This window comes from Corvus moneduloides, chromosome 20 (genome assembly GCF_009650955.1).
Source record: "Corvus moneduloides isolate bCorMon1 chromosome 20, bCorMon1.pri, whole genome shotgun sequence".
NCBI lineage: Eukaryota > Metazoa > Chordata > Aves > Passeriformes > Corvidae > Corvus > Corvus moneduloides.
This window is the reverse complement of record NC_045495.1, coordinates 2,582,972-2,591,210: the sequence shown is the minus strand read 5'-3', so window position 1 is coordinate 2,591,210 and position 8,239 is coordinate 2,582,972. Positions and strand designations below refer to the sequence as shown.

Here is an 8,239-nt window from a genome sequence, read left to right as displayed (position 1 = left end):
GAAGAGGAGGAGCCGTGAGGGGAGGAGGAGGAGGAGGAGGAAGAAGAGGAAGGAGAAGAAGGAAGGCTCCGAGCTGGGCGTTGCTCTGGCAACGTCGCGGCCTTCGCCCCGTCATGGCCCGTGAGGGGCGGCTCCCCTCAGCCTGAACCCCGCCAAAACGAGGGGGGAGGTTCCTGTTGGTTTTTGTTGAAAGCCTCAATTAAAATTAATCTGGGAAGGCAATAATAAGGAAGGAAATGAAGGGATATATATAAATATATGTGTACTGCGGTATCATTACTTGTCGGTGGCGATTAAGGGAGTCCTGCTGTCTGGAAATTGGCTTTGCCTCCCAGGAAACCTGAGGAAAGAGCTGCCCTAGTTAATGCTGCTGTAGCTCTTGGGAGAGGCTTGGAATGAAATAGATACAGGTTTTCTTTTGAAATATGCTCTTGAATAAATTAGTTTGCGTCCAGAAATGGCATCTGTTTTCCTTGGCTCAGATATTTTTCTAGGAAAAGTGTTTAGATATGCAGCTCACACGGAAAGTGGGGCTAATATCTGAGCAGCTTTGAAAATCGGTGCATCGGAAAATGTTGTTTTTAGAACAGAAATGCTGGTTTAATTCCAAAGTTTAAATCCAGAAATGCTGTGGGGTCAGTAACTCCTGGAGAGGGAAAGGATGGGCCCTTAGACGTAGATCTCATGAGGTGAAAAATGAAGTGTTTGGCGGAGTTAAGTGGCCTGGTGTTCAGTGACACCATCTAACAACAAACCTCTTTTCTTTTCAAGGAAGTCGCTGAAAACACTGGCTGCATCTCTGTGTCTCTTGGAGGTAGGTTTTGAGGAGGCAATTTGGTCCACTTTTATGATGTTTTTGAAAACGGTGCCTAGAATTTCCCGACTGGAAGTTTGAGGTCACATATCCTCTGCATTTCGCTTGGGCTGTGGCTGATGGATTGGAAGAAACCTGGGCTGGTTATTACAGGTATACTTAAGTATTAAACATACCCACAGGCCTCCTGTTCCTGTAGGCCCTCTGAACTCAGAAGACCTTTCTCATTTGTGTAATTTTTCCGTCTAATTATCACAATACTGCTCAGTAGCAGCACCAGTGCAGATTTCAGATGCGTGGCAGGAAGCACTCGAAGAATTTCATGGCCATGTCCCCATCCTTCCAAGGATAACATAAACCTGTTGTGTTTGGCTTATGCTGTGCCATATTGTTCATTCTCCCACTCTTTGCTCAGTCAGTCACTCGCATTGTGTTTGGATTATGAAGGACAATGTGAAAAAAGTCTTACTTTGCTTCTCGAATCCGGGAAAGCAATTATAAATCTTTTATTTTTAAATAGTGCTTTATGATTGGAGATTATGCATGCCTTCTGTACATCTCTTGGAAGGGTATAAATATAAAAGATTTGTTCAGCTGTTTCTTTTTTGTAATTATAAAATGCATCAAAGTACAAATGTAGCTTTAAATCCACGTTGTTCTCAAACTGTTTCTCATTGCTACATGCACTGGAAATATGAAATTAATTCGTGGCTGCTTATTAATCAATGGTGTTTGCTCATGCAGGTCACTTGCTGATTTATCTCCAATTCACAGCTCATTAGAAGGTGTGTAACTCTTCAGAGATGTTGTTATTTAACAGGTATGTTTTCCTAGTGCCGTTAATGACCTCTGGATTTAGTAACTCCTGACACAAGAGAGATTTGGGAGATTATTCACAGAAAATTGGAAGTCTTTTCCCATGGGTATTGCACATATTAGGTCATGGAATACCTGGTGATAAATTTACCAATTTGTATTTGGATCCTACTCCCAGGATGCCAATAAATTTCATAGAGTGCCCAGGCACATTTCCAGGTGTTTACACACTCAGAAGTGTCCCAGACTTTCTCATCCTCCCAGGAACAGGTGGTACCTCTTTAATTGGTGCAATCACTGCTTTTCATCAGTGTGTACCTGCTTTTCCTGGGGTTGTTCAGTGCATGAAAACATTGGAACAAACTCTGATCCTTGTGGAACTCTGCCTGGCATGCCCTAGCAGCTCAGTACCTCTGCAGCAAAAGTCACTCTGTGCTAAAAGTTGCTGAGAACGTGTTTTATAGACAAAAATATTAGAAGAACATATTTTGTGTCCTGAAGGAGCTCTGCAGAGATCTGAGCAGGTTAAGGGATTACAATCTTTTGTATTGCCTTTTTTAAATCAGAAGGTGTGGAAGGGACTGGTGCTTTAAAATGAGGTGTGCAGCATCATCTGTGGTGGAATTTAAAAAAGCTGATCTCAGATACAGGGAAAGCAATTTTAGTTAATGATATGATAAAAATTGGGCTTTTTGGTAAGTCTGTAGAATAGCAGAATGTCCTGAATATTCAAAGGCTTTATTGGTTGTCTTCATTTTACCCAAAATGCTGCTTGAGTGTGGAAGACTTCTGCAAAATTAAGAGGGTTTAGTTTAAACTGTTTGAAGGATTTGAAAGTCTTGCCAAGAGGCTCAAATAACCTTTAAAATTCGAGTGTTTCCTGAGTTTTGAGTGCTCCATCTTTTAAAAACTGTCTCCTGCAACTCTACAAACCCTGACTTTAGTTTGTATTTCAAGCGCAGGAAAACAGCTCCTGTGCTCCTGTATCTGAGATGGTGAAGAATAGAGCCCAGTTTTGAAAACATCCCTGAGGTGATGGCTGAGTTTCACTGCTGAACTCTGATCCTCTAAGCTTTGTCAAGGAGACTCGCAAGGAATTCGAAGCAGATATTTTTATATTGCAATGACATCACCCTGTTCCCTGAGGTTTCCAGAAAGCTTACAAGCCTCTCTGTGTACAGCAGCGTGTTCATTCCTGTGAAATCATTCTAAACTAATTCTACTGCAATGGTGTCATGTAATTGTTCCAAAGCTGCTGAATTAGATCCCGGAGTCTTGGTTTTTTGGGTAAAGATAAAGCCTTGAATGAGAATCAGCCAGCAGAGCCACAAAGGGCAGCTGTAGTTTTTGCTCCCTGCACAGGAGGGTGCTCAGCCTCTGTCTTTATCTGCAGGAAGGAGCGATTCCCGAGGTCATCAGAACCAAGTGGAAAGGCTGTTTCCTGAACAGGGCTTTTCTTGTAGTGACACTGGAGCATCTGTTAAATACAGTGACTCAAAAATTATTCAGCTGTTACAGAATTTCGGGAGGTGTGTGTTAATTGCTGCTGTTAGACCATTACGGAGGAATTTAGGTCAGAAGATGTAATGATCATGACGTTGGTATTCTCTAGTGGGTGTCCTTAAAGGTGCCAGAATTTTCAATTGAATCTTTGAAGTTTCTCAAAATCAGGGTTTTTTTCCCATCTAATGTGTTCATCTGAACGTGTGAATCCCTGTGTGAATCGTTCAATGTAACAATGAATTCTCATGTGTGTAAACATGAGTGGATTTACTAGGAAGGAGTAGATGAGTTTGTTAATTTATATTCCATTTGTAGTACCTGCTAGTAGTTATATCCTTAATTATTCTGTATTTTCCTTGTTAAATCAGAGAATATCCAGAGCTGGAAAGGACCCACTGGGATCATCAAAGCCCAATTCCTGGCCCTGCACAGGACAGCCCTAAGAATCCCACCATGTATGTGATATATAGCAATATATTTTATGTTCAAAATCCAAATTAAATGTTCCAACATAATTCATAACATGGAATCTGACTTTATATTTACCTTTTTAGGGATCAAAGAGGGGTCTTGGATGTTGTTGTCTGGTCAGATTTTAGTTAATTGATTTCTCTGTCTGAAAGCAATTTGCCAAACCTGTGTGTTATACGATATTCCAGGCCTCTGGATGCATGTCCAATTTCGTCACTAAGGAAAGACAGTTTTGTTTTTAAAAAGCAGATGTCTGGAAAAGGAAATATCTCCTTTCAGACCTTTTGGAATAAATACAAACCCAGAAATGTAGTAGGCAAAATCTTGTGTGCTGTGGGTGAAGGGGATTTCGTCCCATTAACATCAGCACATAAATATTTGCTTCATTTCAGTCAATATTTACCTCACAGGTCAATAAAACTTGTTTTGCACTTCACAGAGTTAATATTTACTTGCTGTTTTTAGCTTGGTGACAATATTTAAAATTATCTTAAGGGTACGGGGGCATTTCTATTTCTTTTCTAACAAAAGAAGATTTTGTTCTGACAGAGGTGTGTTAGTTTATTAGGAAGTGTTATTCATGAGTAAGACCATGTTTGTCATGTAATAAGATTATCCAGATTATGCCTGTAACACTTTACAAGTATGAAAATGATTTTTTTGCTTGAAAGGGTCAAGTGACTAAATGTCTTACCAAATTTAAAAGTGATTGCTCATGTCTGTAAAATTAGGCAGTAAAAATTAGGATGCAGACACTAATTCAGAAGGTAAAGTGAAATTAAAGTACTCCTTATTCTGAAAATTATTTTTGTTTTGGAAAGCAAGCACTAACTTAGTCATTTTTTCAGTTAAGTCAAAGCACAGTGGCCAGGCTTGTATGGCTTAGGAGGAAATGCAGAGATGAATTTTAGATCCTTATTGTTGACTAGACCACATTTCCAAATGTGCAAGTTCATTTCCACAGAAGAATCTCCCCCCACGACATTTCATATTTATATCATAGTTGGCTGTCCATTATTTCCAGTGGCTGAGGTTTATTAGGAGTTGATACATGACTTTCAACCTGCTCCAGCCTTTGTCTGCAGCCTCTGGGTGAGAGACAGGCCCGGCTCCTTGTGTCTGCTCCAAGGAGATAACAGGGGTGCTTGTTAAGCCACACGTGTTATCTCACTGCCATGTACCCTGTTCCTGCATGCTGCCCCCAAACCCAGTCCTGAGCAGTTTGTTTACATTTCTGTCACACAGCAAAACTAAACATCTCCAATTCTGTCCCTCAGAATGGTGATTTTTTTGATTGATACAATTAGAGATGAGGGTGAGGTTATTTAATTGAAGTCTTCAGTTGAACTAACGTCTCTGAACTGAATCACAGCACACCCATATCCCTCAAACTGTCAAACAAAACATCTGTTTATGATAATGATTATCTTAATTGAAGAGTTCTAGCTCATGCCATGCTTTTCTTCATTAATAGAAAGAATTAATGGAAGAATAATTAGAAAAGTACTTTACTATTTAACTAAGAACTACTTCTGAAGTGAAACACTGCTGAAGGAATATTGGAATTCATCTTAGGCTCCTATATAAACTTCCTCCTGGTGAACTCAACCAAGTTAACCATTTTTCAGCCTCCAATGCTGCAGTAAAAATGTTCTTCCTTAAATCTGGCTTGCTTGCAGTCAGAGTCTGACACACTGGATTTAGTACAGCTGCAGAATTAACATTTGAAACTCCCATGCTACACGGTTTCCCCACGTGTTACATAAAAATGCTGTGCAGTTCCTCTCTCCAAGGCTCCTCTCTTAGGGCTTTAGCTGCCTGTTTGCCTCGCCTTTGGTTACTGTTTTAATTTATACACAATCCAGTTTTACACACTCACCCAAATTACTATTTATTGTGAGATGCATATGGTAAATTAATAATTTTGCCCAATATTGACTTAACATTCAAGGTGTAACAGCTTCAGAACATATTTTGAAGATACACTGTGTTTCGGGTGATGGAAGGAAATGTGGGTTTCTTTGAACATCTGAGCTGTAGAACTGTGATGGTTTGGATGTTGAGTTTCCACTCAAGAACAAGAAGTTTTCAGGATTTTTCATCCAGAGGCTGAATTGCATTCAGGAAGATTTTTGGAAAAGTAACTCATTTGATTTAGGGAGTAGATGGATTTTAAAGTCCCGTGGTAGGTAAATATCACCAGGAGTACCCCCTCCTCCATAGGTTTTCAAGGCAAAAGTAGTTCTGTCGTTTTTTTTATTCTAAAGAAATATTTCCTAACCTTTATTTTACAAAGAGTCCTTCATAGCAACCAACTAAATTTTTTTTTACTTTCATCAGTTTTTCAGCCCAGATTTGGAAATCACTCCTTCCCTCTTTATTCTAATGGTCCTTCCCCTCCAGGAAAATCTCAGCTTTGATTCCTCTGGAGTCAGCAGTGAAGGATAGATTGGGAGCAGTGTGAAATTCTTGCTGATGCTGCTGCATCTCCTGACAGGAGAGCAGAGGCACAGAGCAGGAAATAGCATCAACATTCTTCATGAAGCAGAGAAAATAGGTGCAGGCAAATACTTTAAATTGAACTACAATGAAATTATTTCTTATGGCCCAGTTTCTCCCTTCCATCCAGAATCTGTCATTTAGGTGATTGGGCCAGCAGGTGCAAACGTAATTGAATTCAGGGAAATAAATAAGGAGGGAGGCTGGGGATTGTTTGCTAAAAAGGAGACATCTATTTTACTAATTAGAAGGATTTATAGGATGTTGCACTGAAAAATAGATGATTATTGATAGTTCATCTTAATCATGAGAGTTACTTTATGGTTTGAGTTTCTTCCAGCAATAACCAGGAGCAGCACCCCCTCTGCTCTGGACACTTGTTTGCAACTGGAAACTTTCAGACAGGCTGCAACAGAAACAATGTTGTCAATTACAGAGGAGGTGGCAAAAAATATGTGTTACATCTGTCTTTGAATTAGTGACAAAGAAGTTGGAATTGCTTTCAGTTTATTGTAAGAGCGTAAAAAGTTATTGGACTCTAGGAAAGTAAGATGGAAATTGCTTTTGATAATCTCATCTAAAGGTATTTTAATGGAAATCAGCAGTAGGTGTTAAACTAAAATATTTGTCAGTGGACACTGCTGAAGTGAAAGTTAAATATTTTTTAAAGTTCATTTATTTTAAATGTAGTAGTGCTGATAACACTGGCGCTTAGGTCAATATAATTTCTCATTAAAATTCTTTTAACACTCACAGCTTTATCAGTTACCAGCGAGCTCATCACGGCAGCCAGGTATTAATTACACATTTCCCATGCCTTTATCTAATTCATTTCTCCATCCTGCACTTCAATAATTTGAATCTGAAGTACATCAGGAAAACAGAGTTGTCTCCTCTGTGGAGAACTTGAGCAGAACTATTCCTCACAAAGAGTAACAAACAGCCAGACTGAATTACCACGGGGGAGGTTGCAGCTGAGGTTGTAAATAATTTGAGAGACATTTGTGATACATTTCCTTCTGAAAGGGAATAATAGAAAAAACCCCAAATCCATAGGATAAATTTGGCTCAGCAGCCTGTTTGCTATTTCACGTCTAACACTCCTTTTGGAGATACACCAGTTACATCCAGCTGAGGCCAGTTCAGTTTTATGTGCCGGGTAAAACGGAGCGGATTCGCAAGGCTCTGGCCCGTTCTCTCGTGTCTGTCCCTGTGTCTGTCCCTGTGTCTGTCCCTGTGTCTGTCCCTGTGTCTGTGCATCTTTCCAAACAATTCGGAGAAAAAGGAAAGTTTTGCGGTGCGGGTCACGTGGGCAGCGCGCGCCGCGTCACGTGGGGCGCGGGGCGGAGGGGGCGGGGCCCGCGGCCCCGGGGTCGCAGCCCGGTCTCCGTTCGGCGGCGAGCATTAACGGGCTCCTTTGTTTGTTTGTGTTGTTCTGTGGCTGGGGCCTTCCTTTGGTGGGCTGTTTCGTTACTTCGGTCTGGTTTCTGCTGAAATTGCATATTTGAATCGCTTCTTTGAGTATTGCTTTGAGTAATCAAATCGCTGTAAACAGCTGTGCTTTCTGCTCAGAGACAGCCCTGGTTCCCCCACAGAAGTATTGGATCCAGCACAGAGGTAGCAACAAAGGTCCCGAAGATATATAGCTTGACTTGCACGGAATATTTAAAGTCAAGTTTACATATTCCTGTTCATACTCCGCTGACTCTCTAGCACCTGACCCGCGATGGACGCTGTTCTTCTGCACTCAGTTCTAAAGGGATAATTATCCTATTTAAATATTAAACACCAGAGTTCTTTTTTTATTGTTAAACCAATATTAAACTAGGACAAAGCTGATTTACAGTCTATGGCAGCGTATTCCAGAGTCGCTGGCATTGCAGCTGATGTCCCGTTCCAGCAATATTGGCACTGCCAGGAGGCACAGAAATGTAGATTTTAATCAAAAAACTTTATTTGAGATCCACTTCAGTTAAATTATAAGTTAATCTTGCCATGTGAACTTCCAGGCTGTTAAAAAGGGCAAATGGCTGCAGTGTCCTCTGAAACAATTCAAACCCTATTTTTCATCAGGAGATGATTCCACTACCCTGGAACTGAAACTTGGGTGTCTTTTCCTCACAGATTGTTATTTAA

The 8,239-nt window shown here is 40.5% G+C and overlaps 1 long non-coding RNA gene across 3 annotated transcripts; it reads left to right on the top strand.

The window, feature by feature from the left end:
• Position 1: 1 nt before the first annotated feature.
• Positions 2-7,409, top strand: LOC116453799. 3 transcript variants are annotated; one of them, XR_004243941.1, is made up of 4 exons: positions 2-967; positions 1,559-1,634; positions 3,502-3,588; positions 6,860-7,409. It is a non-coding gene; the product is annotated as an uncharacterized LOC116453799 (long non-coding RNA). The 3 variants fall into 3 exon arrangements; XR_004243940.1 differs by lacking the exon at positions 6,860-7,409 and having other exon boundaries at positions 3,502-3,655; XR_004243942.1 differs by lacking the exon at positions 6,860-7,409 and having other exon boundaries at positions 3-814; positions 3,502-3,655.
• Positions 7,410-8,239: the final 830 nt, after the last annotated feature.